This window comes from Tenrec ecaudatus, chromosome 9, assembly GCF_050624435.1.
Source record: "Tenrec ecaudatus isolate mTenEca1 chromosome 9, mTenEca1.hap1, whole genome shotgun sequence".
Lineage (NCBI taxonomy): Eukaryota > Metazoa > Chordata > Mammalia > Afrosoricida > Tenrecidae > Tenrec > Tenrec ecaudatus.
This window is the reverse complement of record NC_134538.1, coordinates 104,173,825-104,195,174: the sequence shown is the minus strand read 5'-3', so window position 1 is coordinate 104,195,174 and position 21,350 is coordinate 104,173,825. Positions and strand designations below refer to the sequence as shown.

At 41.5% G+C, this 21,350-nt stretch overlaps 1 protein-coding gene across 1 annotated transcript in view; it reads left to right on the top strand.

Moving 5' to 3' along the window:
- Positions 1-21,350, top strand: part of PPP1R9A (protein phosphatase 1 regulatory subunit 9A) — a 320,104-nt gene that overhangs the window by 70,264 nt on the left and 228,490 nt on the right. The gene's annotated exons all lie outside the window — the stretch shown is intronic.

The window sequence follows — 21,350 nt, the reverse complement described above, 5'->3', positions numbered from 1 at the left end:
TGACTCTTTCTTCCTCTGTTGTTTCATGCTCATAGCGATTAACTGTTAGGCCCTGGATGTGCTTGCAAGAACCCAGGTGCTCTGCACAGTGAAATAGGAAGTAGACAGAAGCATTGTTATATCATCTAACTGCGATATCCCATGAAATCATGACCCTAAACCTTTAAAACAAGGAACCAAATCCCACGAGGTTTTGGTTATTGATAAGCAGCCTAAGAAACTACTCTTTTATTTACTTTTCGTCATTGTTATACTTATATCTACATAATTCAACTACCTGTAATCAATGGGCAATAAAATAATATTTATAAAATATCATTCAGAAAATATCAAGCTGTTGACGGCATTAGTGTTGTAGTTGCATAATCTGGTGTCAATTTGGGACTTCAGAGGATTAAGAGTGAAGGGGTGGAGTGTAGTCTGTCGATTGGGTTATACTGACAATGCTTACTCCCTGAGAGACTCTCTACTGACAAGATACATGGTATGACGTTGATAGCCCCCATGCCCTGGGAACTGGAGAAGCCATGTAGAGACCCCTGCCAGCACTAAGATGCTTCTACCGCAGCTGACTTTGCACCCAACGGCCTGTGCTCTTCCTGCATTCAGTGTCATTGCATGTGTTCTGTGAGTCTGAAGAGGGCTTCATAGGTTGTTATTGGACCTCTGGGCTAATAATCGGACTTGCGGACTTGATCTGTACTGGCCTGGGATGTTTTCTTAATATTCATTTCTTTTATGTAAACCTCTTCCTTATTCACATATGAGTTTTTATGAATTTGTTTCTCTAGTCCACCTGAACTAACACAGTTAGAAGTCTTTATTTATTGAAACCCCTTTCCTCTTAGAAGTCCAGCTTGATGTACCTCTGTGGTTCAACTTCAGTAAAAATAAAATAGATCATTCCACCGAGCAGAGAAAAGCTTCTGGCATTTTACTTTAAAAGAAAAAAATCGAAAAGTCATCAAAACTTCAAAAGTGGTTAATTATACTCCTAAATATACAGTTTTAGCTATAGCAAAAGTAATACTCCTTATTAAGTGCTACCATGATGAGAGAAGGTATTTATTTTCTCCATTCAAATCAAGACATATTCTTATCACTGGAGCTGGCAGACTATTCTTTTTTTTAATAAATCATTTTATTGGGGCTCATACAACTCTTGTCACAATCCATAATACATCAATTGAGTAAAGCACCCTTATGCATCCGTTGCCCTCATCACTCTCAAAATTCGCCTTCCACTTGGGTTCCTGGAATCAGCTCGTTTTCCTTTTTTTCCCTCCCTGCTTCCCCCTCCCTCATGAACCCTTAAAAATTTATAAATTATTATTTTCATCTTATCTTACACTGCCCGGCATCTCCCCTCACCCACCTTCCTGTTGGGCAGGCTATTCTTTATAACATTATTTATGTCTCTTTCTCACTGCCATAGTAGTGAAAAATTATATATCCTTATTCCCAAAGTAGAACATTTTAGGCATCTTCTCTAAATGCTATTTTTTAGATGGAATAATTAAAAGGAATGTTTATGGGATTATTAAGGCAACCTTGTAAATATAAAAATGCTTTACAAAGTGTTTAATAATGCGCTATTATATCTGACTCTTTTTTGTTCTAAAAAATGTCCTTTCTTTGGAAAACGTGTTGAGTTTTTTTTCCCTTCTGATTTTTTTTTCTGATAGAGATAGGGCAAAACTTTCAATAACGTTCATTCACAAAAGTCAGTTCTATGCCTGCTCAACTAAGACATGTCATATGAAAGCAAAGAAAGTATAAGAATAGCAAACATGGGAATCTAGAGTTACCATTTACTAGGCTCCTCAATACAAGAGGTCTGACGCACGGTCCAGTGACTTCCAAGTCCATAACCTTGGGATTGTCTGCTGCTTTTCTCAGTGGGGCATTTCAGTCTTAAGTCTATGGGAATGTTTCAGTTCCTTTAATCTGCTACAGATGTGTTAAGGTAAAGTCCAAATTGCTTGATTAGTGGAGTTTCCAAATTGGGTGCCGTCGTTTTTAATTGATTATTATTATTTTTAACCAGCTACTCTTTATTCTGTTACATCCTTTTGGGCGCTTACTCAGATTTCCATCTTCTTTTTCCTTGTCAAACATTAACTATTCTTTCAAGTGTGGATCTCTTGGCACCTTTGCTTCTGAATAAAGTATCCTTAGTGAAAAGTGAGAAAACATGTACCTCTTTTTAGAAGTTTTTGTTTTATTGAAAAAATAGCACAGTATATACTTCAATTAGACCCAAAGTTCATTCAGTATCTTAGACACCTGTGAGGAAGAGACCTGAGTTTTTGTCATCTATGCTACCTGGTAGAAAACTCTTACCTGGTGAGGTTTGGTGTTCATTATGACTAAAACACCAGGCAGTCTTGTTAGAAGCAGATGTTAGGAATAGCACGACATCACCCCAACATGCACATTGCAGCTCTGAAAGATTAGCTCAGTGAAAACAACAAACTGTCATGTCAGGATCATTAAAACTCCCTAATAATTTAATGTAGAACTTTATATCATGTCAAATATTAGTGTTTGGGACAGTCATAAGTTAACTATTTAAGAAAAGATTTATAGAATCTTTCTCAGTTACTGAGGAACCCTGCTGGCATATGCCAGTGGCTTATGTGATGGACTCCTAACCATGAGTTCGCAGATCACAACTAGCAGGTTCTCACTCCTCAGGGGAATTCTGAGATTTTCCACTCCTATAAAGACCTACAATCTCCGAAACTCACAGAGGAAGCTTTGCTTTGTCCTTTAGGGGCACCCTGAGTCAGCATTGACCCAATGGCAGTGAGTTTGGTTCAGTTAGGCCAGTTAGTGAGAGAGGGATATTGAAATAACTAATTATAATGATAAATTTGTATTTTTCTCCTCTTAGTTCTGTCATCTTTCTTCTTGTACTTTAGAGATTTGTTACTTGGCATACGAATGCTAAGGATTATTATGTCCTCTTGATGTAATGACCCCTTTATCACTTATATATATATTTTTACTATTCAATGTTTTTGTTTTGTTTTTTCAATTGTTTATTAGGAGCTAATACAACTCTTATCACAATCCATACATACATCAATTGTGGAAAGCACATCTGTACATTCATTGTCCTCATCATTCTCAAAACATTTGCTCTCCACTTAAGCCCCTGGCATCAGCTCCTCATTTTTCCCCTCCCTCCCCACTCCCCCACCTCATGAACCCTTGATAATTTATAAATTATTATTTTGTCATATCTTGTCCTATCCAATTTCTCCCTTCACCCACTTTTCTGTTGTCCATCCTCCAGGGAGGAGGTCACATGTAGATCCTTATAATCGGTTCCCTCTTTCCAACTCACTCTCCCTCTTCCCTCCCAGTATCGCCCCTCACACCACTGGTCCTAAAGGTATCATCCGCCCTGGATTCCCTGTGTTTCCAGTTCCTATCTGTACCAGTGAACATCCTTTGGTCTAGCCAGACTTTCAAGGTAGAATTCAGATCATGAATGATATTGGGGCTGAGGGTAGGGGGTTGGGGGGACATTTAGGAACTAGAGACTGGTTTGTCTTCCCCCTTAGACCTCTCTGCAAGGGGATCTCCAGTGGCCGACAAATGGGCTTTGGGGCTCCACTCTGCACTCCCCCCTTCATTCACTATGGTAAGATGTTTTTGTTCTGATGATGCCTTATACCTGATCCCTTCGACACCTCGGGATCACACAGGCTGGTGTGCTTCTTCCATGTGGGCTTTTTTGCTTCTGAGCTAGATGGCTGCTTGTTTACCTTCAAGCCTTTAAGACTCCAGATGCTAATACCTTTTGATATCCAGGCACCATCAGCTTTCTACCACACATTTGCTTATCCACCCATTTGTCCTCAGGGATCGTATCATGGAGGTGTGCACCCAATGTTATGCTATTTTGTTCTTTGATGCCTGATAACTAATCCCATCAGCACCTTGCGATCACACCGGCTGATGTATTCTTCCATGTGGACTTTGTTGCTTTTGAGCTAGATGGCTGCTTGTTTATCTTCAACCCTTTAAGACACCAGATACTATCTCTTTTGATAGCTGGGCACCATCAGTTTTCTTCACCACACTTGCTTATTCACCCGCTTTGTCTTCAGTGGTTGTGTCAGGAGGGTGAGCATCATAGAATGTCAATTTAATAGAAGAAAGTATTCTTGCATTGAGGGAGTACTTGAGAGGAGGCCCAATGTCCTTCTGCTACCTTAATACTAAAACTATAAATATAGGCACATAGAGCTATTTCCCCACCCTCATATATAAATATATTTTCATATGTACATGTCTTTATCTAGACCTCTATAAATTCTCTTTGCCTCGCAGCTCTTTCCTCTATTTCCCTTGACTTTCCTCCTGCCCCACTGTCATGCTCAGTCCCCACCTGGGTTTCAGCAATTCCTCTTGGTTACATTACCCTTGATCATGACCTACCAGGCCTCCCACACCCACCTCACCACCAATTTGGATCACTTGTTGTTGTTCCCTTGTCCCTGGGTTTATTAACACCACTTCCTTTCCCCCCTCCTCTCCTTATCCCATGTCCCCCCATTGTTTTCTCCTTCAGATTATTCATCCAGCCTATTTTTTTAGACAGACCCGTGGAGATAATAACTTGCACAAAAACAAGACAGAAAAACTAAGCAACAATATACAATAAAACAACAACAAACCACTGACAAAGAACAAAACAAAACACAACAAGAAAGAAAAGTTTGTAGTTACTTCAAGGATCATTTGTTGGCCTTTAGGAGTGTTTTCCAGTCCAGTCTGTTGGGGTACCATGCCCTGGCCCCAAAGTTCACCTTCAGCATTCCTTGGGAACCTTGCCCAGCTCCATTCCCCTGATGTTCTGTTGCTCCCCTTAGTGTCTTGCCTCTCTATGGGGGGGTCAGATTGGGTGCAATTCCCACACTGTGTTTCCGGTGCTGTCCCCCACAGGGCCATGGGTCAGTGAGGGGCGTCATTTCTCATAGTGGCGCTGGCCATGTGGTCCTCTCTGTGGACTGGCTGCTCTAATTGGGGTTATCATTCTCAAGGTTTGGTGGGTCAGGATGTGCTCCAATCTCTCCTACTCCCCCTTAATCTGCTCCCGTGTGCTCTGATCAGATATGTCCCTCTCCCAGAGCTGAAAAATCAATGCCGTCCTTTGAAATGAATTCTTCGGGGTGGGGGGCAGGTGTCCTCTTAGTATTTGGTACTGGGGCCAGCCCCCCAGACCTGTCCACTGGTTCCCTACTCCACGCCAGAATGTTGCATTCACACCTTGAGGTACTGGCACCACAGGGCGCTAACCCACCGAAGGTGATGGTATTGTTTATATCTCCATAGGGAAAGAGGGACCAGACTTCAACCCACTTACACTTTTTATTGGTGATATTCTTTACTGTGTAATCTGTATATGGTGTTAATATTGCAACCCCAGCTTTTGATCAAGATGCACATTGAATATCTTCCCCATTTCAAATACTGTTTGTAGTTCTGTATTTAAACTGTGTTTCTTATGAGCAGCCTGGGGTTGTGTTTGTTGTTAGGTGCTGTGCAGTCAGTTCAGACTCATAGTGACTCTGTGTGCAACAGAACAGGGCCCTCGGCATATTGGTCCTTTTTTTTTAACCCGTTGTTGCAGAGACTGTTGCTAATTCTGCTGGTTGAAGGCCACCCCTTACCCCGCCCTCCACTTTAGCAAGCCCAATGTCCATTTCCAGGGCCTGGTCTCTCCTGACAACATGTCCCAAGTGCTTGAAATGAAGTCTTGCCATTCTTGGCTCTAGCATTCTGGCTGTACGTCTTTCGAGGCTGCTGTGTGTTCTTCTGGCAGTCCACAGTGCCTTCTGTAGTCCTTGTGAACACCATAGTTCACATGCATTCATTTCCCTTCTGTTTTCCTTATTCAGCGCCCAACTTTCACATGCATCTGAGGCAATTGAAAATACTATTGCTTGGGTCAGATGTACCTTATTCTTCAAAGTAACCTCCTTGCTTTTCAACACTTTAAAGATGTCTGTGCAGTAGATTCACTCAATGTAGTGGGTCACTTGGTCTCTTCACTGCTGTCTGATCTCAAAGGTCTTAGAAACCCATCATGCAGGGTTGCTATGAGTTAAACTTGACTCAACAGCAGTGGGGCTTTTTGGTCATTCGAGTTCTTGTCTCTATACATTTGCCTATCCTGGGTTTCAGATATCAAAAACATAGAATAGCACATAAGAAAGAGTAATGAAGGGTACCAACAATGACAAAGTATAACAGCAATAAACCTTAACTTGAAAAAAGCCACAGAAAAATATTACAAACCAGATCGAGCCCAAAGGGAGATTTTTATTTTTTTCCCCCACTAAGTTTATAAAACAATGGCTTACAGAAATGTTTATACATATACATATCAAATTTGTTTCTTTGCTGTCTCCTAAGAAAGCTTGAAAGAACTACCCAAAAGGCAGTGTGTGAACACATTGCACCCCACTTTTGATTTCTTTTTTTCCCCAGTTATTTTTTTAAACATTTTATTAGGAACTCATACAACTCTTATCTCAATTCATACATACATCAGTTGTATAAAGCACATCTGTACATTCTTTGCCCTAATCGTTTTCAAAGCATTTGCTCTCCACTTAAGCCCTTTGCATCAAGTCCTCTTTTTTTCCCTCCCTCCCCGCTCCCCTCTCTCTCATGAGCCCTTGATAATTTATAAATTATTATTTTGTCATATCTTGCCCTGTCCGGCGTCTCCCTTCACCCCCTTTTTGTTGTCTGTCCCCCAGGGAAGAGGTCACATGTAGATCCTTGTGACCTCTTTCCAACCCACTTTCCAACCCACTCACCCTCTACCTCCCAGTATTGCCCCTCACACCCCTGGTCCTGAAGGTATCATCCACCCTGGATTCCCTGTGCTTCCAGCTCCTATCTGCACCAGTGTACAACTTCTGCTCTGTCCAGACTTGCAAGGTAGAATTTGGATAATGATAGGGGGGCGGGGGGAGAGGCAGAGGAAGCCTTTAGGAACTGGAGGAAAGCTGTATTCTTCATCGGTGCTACATCGCACCCTGACTGACTCATCTCCTCCTCTAGACCCCTCTGTGAGGGGATCTCCAGTAGCCGACAAATGGGCTTTGGGTCTCCACTCTGCACTACTCCCTTCATTCACTATGGTAAGATTTTTTTTTTGATGATGCCTTATACCTGATCCCTTCGACACCTTGTGATCGCACAGGCTGGTGTGCTTCTTCCATGTGGGCTTTGTTGCTTCTGAGCTAGATGGCTGCTTGTTCACCTTCAAGCCTTTAAGACCCCAGACACTATCTCTTTAGATAGCCGGGCACAATCAGCTTTCTTCACCACATTTGCTTATGTACCTGTTTGTCCTCAGGGATCCTATCATGGAGGTGTGCACCCAATGATATGCCTGCCCCTCCCCCCAGAAGAATTTGTTTCAAAGGACGACATTGATTCTGCAGCTCCGGGAGAGGGACATAGCTGATCAGAGCACAAGGGAGCAGATGAAGGAGGAGGAGGAGAGAGTGGAACACAGCCTGGCCCACCAGGCCTTGAGGATAATGTTCCTGAGTAGAGCAGCCAGTCCACAGAGAGGACAACATGGCTGGCCCCACTATGAGACATGATGCCCCTCACTGACCCATGGCGCTACAGGGGACAGCACCAGAGACATGATGTGGGAATTGCACCTGACCCGATCCCACCACACTGAGGCAAAGCACTGGGGGAGTGCAGTGGAACAGCAAGGGAATGGAGTGGCAAGGTCCCCAGGGAATGCTGAAAATGGACTTTGGGGCCAGGGCATGGTGCCCCAACAACTAGACTGGAAAACACTCCTAAAGGCCAACAAACAATCCTTGAACTAACTACAAGCTTGTCTTTCTTGATGTATTTTGTTTTGTTCTTTGTCAGTGGTTTGTTGTTGTTTTGATGTATACTGTTGCTTTGTTTTCCTCTGTCTTGTTTTTGTGCATGTTATTATCTCCACAGGTCTGTCTAAATAAGATAGGCTGGGTGAACTATCTGGAGGAAAAACAATAGGACCGATAGTTCCGGGGGCAGGGGGACTTTGGATAGGGGAAGTGGGGGGTAAGAAAGTGGTGTTAACAAACCTAGGGACGAGGGAACAATATGGGATCCAAATTGGTGGTGAGGTGGGAGTAGCAGGCCTGGTAGGGAATGATCAAGGGTAAGGTAATGTAAAGAAGAGGTATAGCTGTAACTCAGGTGGGGACAGAGCATGATAGTGGGGCAGGAGGAAAGTCAAGGGATATAGAGGAAAGAGCTGCGAGGCAAAGAGAATTTATAGAGGTCTAGACAAAGACATGTACATGCAAATGTATATATATATGATAATGGGGAAATAGATCTATGAGCCTATATTTATAGTTTTAGTATTAAGGTGGCAGAAGGATCTTGGGCCTTTACTCAAGCACTCCCTCAATGCATAAATACTTTCTTCTATTAAATTGGCATTCTATGATGCTCACCCTCCCGACACAACAGCTGAATCCAAAGCGGGTGAACAAGCAAATGTGGTGAAGAAAGCTGATGGTGCCCGGCTATCAAAAGAGATAGCGTCTGGGGTCTTAAAGGCTTGAAGATAAACAAGCAGTCATCTAGCTCAGAAGCAACAAAGCCCACATGGAAGAACACACCAACCTGTGTGATCATGTGGTTCTGAAGGGATCAGTTATCAGGCATCAAAGAACAAAAATCATATGGTTTTGTTTTTAACACCTTTGCGTGTGGTTATCATATACCTTTCTAACTTCACATAAGTAAAAGATGCTAAAGGTAATATATTTCTATTATCTATTTTTATACATGTTGATGTACAAGATGGCTCCAAAGTTTGTGGAAAATTTTCATTATCTTTTAATTATAATCCATAACTTTTGGAAACCCTTTTGTATTGTATACATCTCTTAAAACAAAGTGTTTTTTAAAGTTATAGATGCAGTGGTCTTTAAAATCATCAACATGCAGTGATACATTATTTCTCTATGGTACATTTGTAGTTTGGACATGGTGTGAACCCCATATTAAGTAACTCTATGGGGATTTGCTTCCAGTCATCTGTGCTGCTGCTGCTGCTGCCACCGCTGGAGGGTCTGGCGACTGGGTATCAGGAATCAGGAAAGAGTCTACAGGTACAGAAGGAGTGGATTGTACCCCAGTACCAGCTGTGGTTTCACTTGCTGGCCTCTCTGACAAAGCCTGTGCTTACAGAGCCACGTCCTATGACTTCACTCGCCTATACCTCCTCACCTGTGGCCCAGTGTAAAATGTACCTGTGCATATATATTCAAAGATGTATATGCAGTGTGGTTGGGCGCTGTAGAGCCCGTTTCCACTCAGATTCATCGTGATCTCACGTAAGCAGAATGAAACACTGCGTGGTATTCTGAATCCTCCCCGTCATTGCTGTTTCTGAGCCCCTTGCTGCCTCCACCTCATTTCGGGGTTTCTTCTTTCTCACTGACACGCTGCCAAGCTTGATGTCTCTCTCTAGGATCGGCCTCTCCTGATAACAAGTCTGAGGAATGTGAGACCACATTTCACATCCTTGCTTCCAAGGAGCATGCTGCCTGTATGCACATAGTTCTCTGTATCCATGTAGTTTACTATTTTTTAAAATTCCTTTGAGCTTTATTTTCTTGTTCTATTATTTTCCTACTGCCTAAATTACTTTAAAAATTTTATCTGGTTTTCTTGGTCAGTTGATGATGAATTCGTTTTGCTTTTGTAGATCTATGAATTATCTCATATTTTAAATATATATTTTCATTGATTTTAGCATTGTAGATTAAGGTTTTTCTTTCATTATTTTGCTGTATTCTTGTATTATTTTTAATGAGAAATACCCTGTTACTTTGATCTCTTGATTACTCTTAAAATTCAACTTTATCATTGGTTTTTAGTAATTTAATTATGATATGACTTGATGATTTTTACTCAGCTATCTGGTAGGTGGGTGTTGTTGAGTCTCTTGGGTCTATGAGCTAATGATTTTTATAACACTTGGAAACTTTTTCCATTTTCTCTTTCCTGTTTCCCCAAGTACACATATTTTAGATTACTTTACAATGTTGTCTCCCAGATCACTGATGCACTTTTTCATTTTTTCCTTTAAATTATTTATTATGTATTGTTCTTCTGATTATATATTAAAAAAATACGATATTGGGGACTCTTGCATCTCTTATCACAATCCATACATTCATCCAATGTGTCAAGCATCTTTGCACATATGCTGCCATCATCATTTTCAAAGCATTCTCTTCCCACTCGAACCCCTGATAACAGCTCCCCATTTCTTCTGCCTCCCTCCCCAGCCCACCCTCCCTCACGAACCCTTGATAAGTTATAGATAATTTTTTCATATCTTATATCATCCTCCATCACCCTTCATCCACTTTTCCATTACTTGTCCCCCTGGGAGGGGGGATTCTAGGTTGATCCTGTGATCAATTCTCCCTTTCTCCTTCCACTTTCCCCTAATCTTACTGATACCTCTACTCTCCTTGTTGGCCCTGAGGGGTTTATCTATCCTGGATTTCCTGTGTTACTGGCTCTTATCTGTAGCAGTTTGTGTGCTCTGGTCTAATCTGCTTTGTAAGGTAGAATTGAGGTCATGGTAGTGGGGGGAGGAAGCACCAAAGAATTAGAGGAAAGTTGTGTGTTCATTGGCGCTATACTGCACCCTGAGTGGCTCATCTCTTCCTGTGACCCCTCTGTGAGGGGATATCTACAGATGGGCATTGTGTCTCAACTCCATGCTCCTCCCCTACCCCCGATTCATCTTGGGTATGGTTTTGTTCTGGGTCTTCGATGCCTGATGCAGGATCCCATCGACACCTCATGATCACACAGGCTGGTGTGCTTCTTCCATGTGGGCTCACCTTCCCAACACAATTACTGAAGACAAAATAAACAAACGTGGTGAAGAAAGCTGATGGTACCCGGTTATCAAAAGATATAGTGCCTGGGGTCTTAAAGGCTTGAAGATAAATAAGCAGACTCTTCTGACTATATCTTAAAGTTCTATATATCTTCTCCAATATCTAATTTCCTGTGAAAACCATCTCCTGTAGTTTTCATCTTAGACATTGTGATTTCCCTCTCCAGAAACCTGATCTGATATTTTATAGTCCTGCCCGCCCATCCCCATGTCTACTTCTGGGCCAAATGGACCCCTTTTCTAACAATTCAAAAATTTGTGTCAGTTCTGGATTGGTTTCAATTAATTTCTTTTTCTCAACATTATGGTAATTCTTGCTGCTTTGCAGTTTTCAACAAGCTTTGATTGAATGCTATACCTTATGAATATTATCTTGCTCAATGTTGGGTGTTTTTATTTATTTTCCTCAAAGTATTCTTGAGGGGTTTTGTGTGTGTGTGTGTGTGTGTGTGTGTGTGTATGTGTGTGAGATGAAGTTAAATTACTTGAAAAAAAACTGATCTTTTTGGCTCTTGCTTTTAAATATTTATTGGACAGGACATGAGCAGCATTTAGTAGATGCTTTTTAATTCATGGGTCATTATTTCTTATTACAGAGATAAGAACCTTCTGTGTATTCCGCCCAGTGTACCATAAATTATGAGATTTTCCAGTCTGGCTGGAAATACCAGATATCTTTTGGAAAGAAAATATTACTTAATCTCTAGCCCATGCTATATGGAAAAATGTGTTTGTGACAGACTGTAGATCTAAAGATTTTAATATTTCTAGAAGAAAATGTAGAGTCTCTATGGTGAGATGATAGGGGATGATTTAGGTCACAGAAACCTCTAAGCATTTTCTTTAAAAAGGACAAGTTAGACTTGATAAAATTAAAAAACATTTAAACCAAATTTAAGAAATGAATAGAAAGATGGGAGATGAGAAAAAAAAATGTCATTACAAAGGGCTCCAATGTAGATGGTCGAAGGAGCACCTACAGCTGTTTCTCAGATTTTTGAATTATGAATAAGAGTTCTAGTCCACTCAGACTCATGCAAACACTTTGTGTGGCCATTCTTTTTATTCTTATTGATTCAGATAAGCATGTGGTCATATTTCATTGTAGTTTTAATTTACTTTTTCCTAATAACTAATGATTTTTTTTCTACCCAGATATTTTCTTTGGCTAAATATTTGTTTTAAATTGGGTTGTTTAGTGCCTTATCATTAAGTTTTGGAGGCTTCATATATAGTCAGGTACAAGTTCTTGCCAGACATATGGGTTCAAAAAAATTGTCTCTAAGTTTGTGACTTTGTTATCTGTGTACTTATCAGTGTCTTTTGTAAAGCAGGCATTTTTTAGAAATTTTGATGTAGCCTAATGATTCAATGTTTACTCTTATAGAGTAAGATTTTATTGTCATGTTTAGTATATTTTTGCTTAGTTCAATGTTAAACTTTTTTTCCTATTTATTAATTTTCAGAAGTATGATGTAGATGTGCTCTGTGTTGGTTTTCATTTTTCAGATCTTGGTTGAAATTACCTCCTCTCTGCCTTTATTGTCTTCATAAGAATTTAGAGAATCATTAGCCATTGTTTCCTCAAAACTTCCCCCCTGATTTTTCCTCCTTTCTCTCTTGGATCCTAATGATATGGATGTTAGAATGTTTAATATTGTCTTGCTGGTTGCATTTTTTTGGTAGTTACTTTTGTTCATTTCTATTACTCTGTTTTTCTGTCTTTTCATGTCTTGAAATTTTACTTTACTTTTTTATCTCTAGGAGTTCCATTTGCTTTTTAGTACTTCTTTTAACAATCATATTCATTCATATCTCAAACACTTGAGCTTACTCATATCAGCTGTGTTATAGTCTCCCTGTCTGCTGTGTTTATTGTTTCCTGAGCGTTGGGTTCTGTTTCTTTTCTCTCTTGCTCTCCAACAGTCATTTAAGGACCACATTTTCACCTGTTCGCTCTCGCTTGAAATTTTTTTGATTAGCGGTTGGTTGTGGTGACTCTTTGGCTGGTCAATGTCTAGATTTTATTGCCGTTTACATTTTTTGATTTTTGTTCTGGGTGGCAGCTCAGTCACTGTTGTAAACCTGATGTTTTTGAGGCTTTCCCCCCAAAGCTTTGTTAGGAAGGGTCTAGAGATGACTTTACTCTAAGCTTGCTTATTCCTATATCTAAGATGTGACTCTTCTTGCACATCGAATCAATATTTGCATTGTTCACCGAGTCTCTCCTTCATGCCCATCACAATTAGAATATCTCCCAGTCCATTGGGATGACTGGGCCCTGATTTCATAGTTTTTCTTCTGCATATGAGCCAGTGGTTGAAGGGGCCTCTGTTTTGATTTCTGGAGCATTTCTACTACCTAATTCGACCCTCTCTAGTACTGCTCCATTCTCCCCAAAGTCTTATCCCTATCTTTGCAACTCACAGTCTACTTGGGATTCCCTTCCCTGCACTGTGTTGTGGGAAAGTGTCTCATGGAAAAATGAGTTACCACTCAAGGATCATACCGAGGCCCTCGGTTTTCTGAATATTAAAATAAATCTCTTCTAGTCTTCTAGTTATTTTTTGTTAGAGGACATTATCAGGTCCTTTTATGGAATTGTGCCAGAAGCTGAACAGTTGCTATTTTTAATAGACATATTTATTTTAATCATTACATTTTGCATAAATGTGATCTAAGTTTATTTTATTTTATGGTTTTCTACATTTCTTTTCAGCAGATTAAAAAATTCACATTGATTGGAAAAGTATAGAAAATAGTTAGAATTTCCCCTACTTTGGTTTCAATGGAATTTGGAACTGGCTTAGTTTCCACCTACCCCTAAGCACTCTGGCACTTCTGAATATGCCATTTGGAGACTAATATGAACTGGTTACCCCTCTCCTTTTACACAGAAGGAAACTAAAGTCTAGAAGGGGCAAAGGCTTTGTTCTAAAGCAATCAATCTCCAACTGTCTTGCACATAAACATTTTTTCCTAAATTCTGAAATAAGATCTCCCATATTTTGACTCAGTGTCTGATTCTCTGTACGTCAGCCTGGCTTTCAAACATTTTAGGTCTCTTTGATTTTGAGCTGCGTCAGCCTGAGAGTCATCAGAGAACTCCCACCTCCTGATTGTTATATGTCAAGCATTGAGCCCACATGGACTCTTGTCACTTGTAGCTGTTGCGTCTTAGTTTATTTTAAAACCAGGCAAACGTTTTGATTTATTCTGCTTTCTCAACATTCTGTATGTTGGATTTCTGTTTGTCCCTTTCCCAAGAACTCTCGATGTAGGTGGCTGGACACGCCCAGTTGTTTATTTCCCACCACATTCCCTTCCAACATCTTATGTACATTATGTAATCTCCTGGAAGCAGTTTGGGATGCATTCTGAAGATCCAGATACTTTGAAGTCTAAATGGTGGACCTTGTATTGTTGGGGATGTTTTCATGCCGAAGGAAGCAGGAAAGGTCACCAAGTTGGACTGGATTCACATGACTTGGCAGAGATGTACTTTGCATGCAGCAGGGCCCTTCTGCAGTTAGAATCTAAAAATTTCTATGTTACTGCTTTATCCATGCAGCCAATGATACAAAAATGTGAGTCTCCTGACTATCAAAAGATATAGCATCTGGGGTCTTAAAGACGTACAGGTAAACAAGCGGCCATCTAGCTCAGAAGCAACAACGCCCACATGGAAGAAGCACACCAGCCTGTGTGATCATGAGCTGTCAAAGGGATCATATAGCAAGTATCATCAGAACAAAAAGTCATATCATAGTGAATGCGGGGGGGGGGCAGTGCAGAGTGGAGACCCAAAGCCCATCTGTAGGCCACTGGACATCCCATTACAGAAGAGTCTCGGGGAGGAGATGAGCCAGTCAGGGTATGATGTCGCAATGATGAAACATACGACTTTCCCCTAGTTCCTAAATGCTTCCTCTCATAATCCGAATTCTACCTTACAAATTTGACTAGACTAGAGGATGTACACTGGTACAGATAGGAACTGGAAACACAGGTAATCCAGGGTGGATGGTTCCTAAAGGACGAGTGGTGTGAGCGGTGATATTGGGGGGGGGGTGAAGGGAAGATGGGGTGGAAAGGGGGAACCGTTTACAAGGATCTACATGTGACCTCTTCCTTGTGGATGGACAACAGAAAAGTGGGTGAAGGGAGACGTCAGACAGGGCAAGATATAACAGAACAATAATTAATTATTTAGGGTTCATGAGGGAGACGGGAGTGGGGAGGGAGGGGAAAAATGAGGAACTGATGCCAGGGGCTTAAGTGGAGAGCAAATGCTTTGAGGATGAGGACAATGAATGTTCAAATGTGCTTTACACAATTGATGTATGTATGGACTGTGATAAGAGTTGTATGAGCCCCCAATAAGATGATAAAAAATGTGACAGTCACCATAGATAATTGAGGAGTAGGCAGGCAGTGTAGATGTAGCTTTATTTCATCTCTGGAGTGACTGGTTGTAGCTGGACCTTACAATCGACGAATCATGTTGCTGCTCTTCCTGTCCATCCTACATAAAACTTAAGTCAACTGAGTAAATAACTTAGTCATGCCTTCCGCCCTTGTGTATAGATTACAGTTAAGGAAACTTCCTTTGGGTCACACCCATAGTAGCTATTAAGGTCGCAGTGAATAGTAGTCCCATGAACTAATGAACCCAGTCACGTGAAACCAACAAAACACGCCAAAAGAAATGGTTGTAGTGCGTAGCTTCTTGACTGATTATGCCTTACCAAGTTTAAAAGACAGCTCTGTTTTAGAATGTTGCTGCCTCTTTGTTGTAATGCAGGTAGGCAGGTTGGTAAGGTTAAGTGATGCTCAGAAACGTCCCCTCTCCAAGGTACATCACTGTTACATTGCAGGGTCAGGACTCCACAGCCAGGCTTCTTTCTGCAGATTCTTACTATCTCTGGATATTGTGTTTCAAAAAGTGTCACATTTTCTATCCACTTTAATTAAATTTTAGTAGAATTGATTCACAATTTTGGTTAGAGAAAATGGTGCCATATTTAGCGGAGACAATATACTGTTTCACTTCAAAAGTTGATTCTGGTTCTGATTCTTTTAAACAATTTTGTATTTATCATTTTCTTGCCTAAGGTCCGCATTTTCGTTTCGCAGCTCAATAATTTGTTACTGATATAAGCAGATGGTGAGACAACAATGCCTCCCAGACCTGTCATTACCACTGTGGTAATTTGATGTTTTGCAGATAAGAATTTTAACTGGTGGGAGGTTAGTCTGGAATTCACATCTCTCAAGGGGACTATATTGTTTGGGTTTGGACGTGCACTTGCACTTGAATTCAGGGATGGCTCTTGTAAACAAGGACTTGGCTGACATCATAATTACCCTTGGAGTCTTTCTGTAAGTATTCCTTTGAGCTATAACAGACAAAAAATTTTGGCCTTAGTTTTGAGATTGAAAAATTGAAATTTTTCAATGATTTCTTCCTTTCTTGTATACAATAACCATCACAGTGATAGGGGTACATTGCACAAAGGCAGAAAGTTGAGAGTCCAAAGGTATTAAATCTTTAGAGTAAAGAAGACTCTTCACGGTACGCTGTTCACACAATAAAAAGAAGTAAGACCTGCAATTCGTACCTCATCTGATGGCTCTGTATCTCCCACAATGCACTGCAGGGTAGCCAGAGCAAAATGACACCAGGAGGGACATTTGCAATAGTTAAAGTCAGTTGGAATGCAAATATTATTTTGTTAGCTGTAATCATTTTAAGTTATCTTTGGATGGTAGTGTTGGTGAAGACGTTGCCAGAAGAATGAACAAATCTGTCTTGGGAGAAATAACAGTGGGCATGCCCCGTATCGGTGAGAGTGGCGAGACCTCACGCCCTGCCTGCTGGGCATGTTGTCATCAGCAACCAGCCCCGCAGAAGTAGAACGTTCTTGGTAGAGTCTTGGTAGGTCAGAGTCAGTTAAAAAATAAAAAAGACAAAAGAAGACCCTTAAGGAGATGGATTGACCCCGTGGCTCAAACACTGGGAGGCTGACTCAGGGGCTGGCAGTCTCTTCGTGCTGTCCATGAGCTCTCCGAGTCCGAACTCTCCTGACAGCACCTCCCAATAGCACTGTTCATTTTCTGTCGCCTCCAGCACATGCATTGGCACTCTTTACTCAGTTGTTCAAAAGAGTTCTTACTGCCCCTGAAAGCTGAAGCCTACCTTGGAAGTTCTCGAGATGTACTGAAAATGAAGGAATTAACGAATATCAGATATTAAGACTCTCATGTTCCAGAGTTTTCTGGAAAAACAAGCAAAATAAACGAAACCTCTGTATTCTAAGTAGTATTAACTTAGATATGTCGATTCTAAAAATTATTAGAAACTTTTTTGTATTCATGTGTCATAAGCCAAGCAATGGAGAAGAGAACCTTGCACACGTGCTTGTTCTGCAGCAATCGTGACGTGTCTGTGATCAAGTGAAGTGTATCTGCTTAAGAGGAAACAGCCCTTTATGAAAACCTTTGCGGGCGTCAGAGTGCTTTTTTAACCGGAACTTGCCATTAGTTGACAGGAGGCTGAAAACTTCAGAAATAGGAGGATGCTCTATGGAAAAATTTCATGATCTTTACATTCCCTTTTCCATGGCCATTGTGCAGCCTCCTGGTATGTGATTAACAGTGGGAATGCAGTATTTTAAGCACGTGGATATCACTACAAGGGTTATGACTTACAGAATACAAACTTTTGTTATTCTGAATGCTTTGTGAGATGATGTTAACTATATTCCACTCCAAAGGACTGCTGAAGCACAAGTCAGGATTAGGCTCAGTCAGCTACTTTAGCCAGCGCTTCAGGCTAATTCCAAGAAGGTGAAGTGAGGAGGTCGGTGGCCAAGGCCCCATGAAGATAGGAGTGATCTCACCCTTCGAGGAGATGAGAAAGGTGCTAACTCAAAAAACCCACTGCCGTCAAGTAGAGTCCAAGTAATAGCAGCCCTATAACACACAGTAGACTTCTCCCTTTCAGTTTTCCAAGCCTGTAAGTCTTCACAGGAGCGAAGGCCTCAACTTCCCCTGTGGAGTAGCGCGTGGATAATCTACTGTGCACCGGGCACCAGGAAAGGCGCTACATGCCTCAAATCAAAGCAGAGGCTGGTTAGGGGAGCCTGGGGGGAGGACCCCAGGAACTGAATGTAAATGAACGTGCAAGTGAAGATTCGAAAACAAAACAAAAAAATCACGGCTATCGAGTCGATTCTGACCTATAGTGACTCTATAGGTCCCTGTATAGATCTATAGGTCCTTGTGGGTTTTCGAGGTGAACTTTTCTATAGGAGTAGAAGCCTTGTCTTTCTCCCGCTCAGCAGGAGGTGGTTTCGAACCGCAGACCTAGTGGTTAGCAGGCCAACACTTAACCACTGGGGCTCCCTCAGATGAAGACGAGAAGTTTAGATCTATGGCTGCATTTCTGACCTGGGAATTCAGAGTCCATGTAAGCCTTACACAGATGGGAAGTTGAACGAACTCACAGGGAAGAAGGGGGAACAGTGACATCTCCCTTTGGAGGAATAACAGAAAGTGGGCTCATAAAGAAATCATGCTGTATTTCCAACCCGAGACCATGTCATTGGATGGGACAGTATGTGGGTTTGTTTAGCTGGGCTTTCTTCAGATGTGTGCATCCCAGTGGAAGTACTCATCTTTATTCACCCCCCGCCCCCGCCGCGCTGATAGCCGTATAGCTGTGTCTCCTCACCAGCACCCGGTGGTTGTCTGGGGACCCATCAGGAAGGCTTCTGCTTGAGAGTTGCCAGTGTCTTCATAGCATTTAAAATCCTGTTGGAATAAAGGTAAAGGACATGTCTTCTAAAAGTGTGCAAAAACAAAGCAGCAGAACATTCTCTTTTAAGAATATAGAGTGGAAAAAAATTAATAATGTATAAGTTATCAAGGGTTTGTGAGGAAGGGAGGGTTGGGGAGGGAGGGAGGGGGGAAATGGGCTGATACCAAGGGTTCAAGTAGAAAGAAAATGTTTTGAAAATGATGGCAACAAACGTTCAAGTGTGCTCGACACGATGGATGGATATATGGGTTGTGATAAGAGTTTTATGAACCTCCAATAAAATTATTTTAAAAAGAAGGATGTAGACTGTTTCTTTTCTATCCTTAGGATCCTTCCATAAGTTATTTTTGTAAGGTGTAATTCTTAATGACTAACGAAAACAGTTGTCTTCTGTTTTCAGTAGCAAGATGCAAGTCTGTTGTGAAATATTTAAGAATAATTATTTTTAAGTCTCAATTAATATGAAGAATTGTGCCTAAAATATAGGCCCACGCTTATCTCTAAAATGAACAAGGAAATGAGATTTCCTCATTCTGTTACTACAAAATCTGCTTATTATTATGTAACTTGGGAAAACAGTGCTTCCTTATTGATTCCAAGCAAAAGTGTTTAGAGATTCAAGTTATATGACGTTGTAGAACATGGCATTTTTAAGGAGGTATTTCTTCAATATGAAAACTTCCTTACGGAGAGCAAAAATGTAAGATCTGTTTGGGCTCTAAAACCAGAATCTTCTCTTCTGATGACAAAGCCCTGGTTTTAATCGTTTCCTTATAGAAATAAGTTAAAGTAGGGGGAGGTAACTCTCTCAACCCCAAACATACACTAACTACCTGCCAATTTGTTTGTTTGTTTGTTCATTGCATTAGTTTTTCATCTTGCTTGTTCATTAGACTTCCCTGGGGGAGCTTCTCAAAATCACCAATATGGTCTCACCCGGAGAGATTCGGACTCAGTGTTGGTCTAGGGTGGAGACTGAGTATGGCTATTTGAATTTCTTCAGCGATCCTGAAGAGTGCCCGGCTCCACTCATATTTAATTGCTTTCCTACAAACGGAAAGATTGTGTGAACCCCCACCCTATAGGGCCTGGAAGAAAGCCTGCAGAGTTGTTTCTGAAAGGGCACAGCCTTGGGAAGCCCCTCCGCCCGGAGCGCAGTTCGACACTGAAACACATGACATCACTGTGACTTGCAACTGACCCGTTTACCTTTTGGCTTGCTGTGTGTGCCTTCAGACGGAATCCCATTCAGTGGCCCGCAGAGAACTGCCTCCTAGGATTTCCTAGGCTGAATTCTTTATGGACACCTGTCCAGCTCCAGGATTTTTCTCCTGCAGAGCTGCTGCTGGTTTCAAACTGTGGACCTTTTGATTAGTCCCTGCGCATTAGCCATTCACCAGAACTCCTTGATTTTAGGTAGGGATTTCAAGGAGTTCTGTTGGCACAGGGGTGAATGTACTAGGCCGCATTTCAAAAGGTTTGTGGTACGAAACCAACAGCTGCTGTTTGAAAGAAAGATACAGCAGTGTGCTTCCATGAGGCTTTATAGCTGTGCAGTGGTACTCTTCTCTCCTATAGGATTGCTCTGCGTCCTCTCGCCTACAGGATCGCTGTGCATCCTCTCACCTACAGGATCGCTGTGCGTCCTCTCTCCTATAGGATCGCTGTGCGTCTTCTCTCCTATAGGATCGCTGTGCGTCCTCTCTCCTATAGGATTGCTCTGCGTCCTCTCTCCTATAGGATTGCTCTGTGTCTTCTCTCCTATAGGATTGCTCTGCATCCTCTCTCCTATAGGATTGCTCTGTGTCCTCTCTCCTATAGGATTGCTGTGCGTCCTCTCTCCTATAGGATCGCTGTGCGTCCTGTCTCCTATAGGATCGCTCTGTGTCCTTTCTCCTATAGGATTGCTGTGCGTCCTCTCCTATAGGATTGCTGTGCATCCTCTCTCCTATAGGATTGCTCTGCATCCTCTCTCCTATAGGATTGCTCTGCGTCCTCTCTCCTATAGGATTGCTCTACGTCCTCTCTCCTATAGGATCGCTCTGCATCCTCTCTCCTGTAGGATTGCTGTGCTTCAGAGCAGACTTGATGGCCCTGAGTTTGGGTTTAATGTGTTGTCAGGGTGGAAAACTACTACCTTAGAAACATGGCATATAATGTTTTATATGGTGTCAGAGAGGAAGCTTGTTTCCGGGAACCAGTAAGGGGAGCTTGTGCTGGATTTCCATTCCTGTGTACTAAGGCTCATGGACCAAAGTGTAGACCTGAAGTCATGTTAATGAATTTGTAATCTGGTAGCTTTTCCTGCCATGAGTGGAAGGAAGGATAGATTGTTTTTGCTTTTCTGGTTCCATTTGGTTTTGAGTAATAAGATGATCATCTCTTCCTTTTTAGCATTTCCAGAAAAAATTAATGTGCCAAGAGTCTTAGGTCATCTGTCAGAAAATACATGAAAGGAACAGATTGTGTATCAGTTCAAACTTGAGATGTGTGTGTACAAGGGCTCCCTTTGCGCTCTAGCTGTGCTGTGGCTGAGCAATTATCAGTACC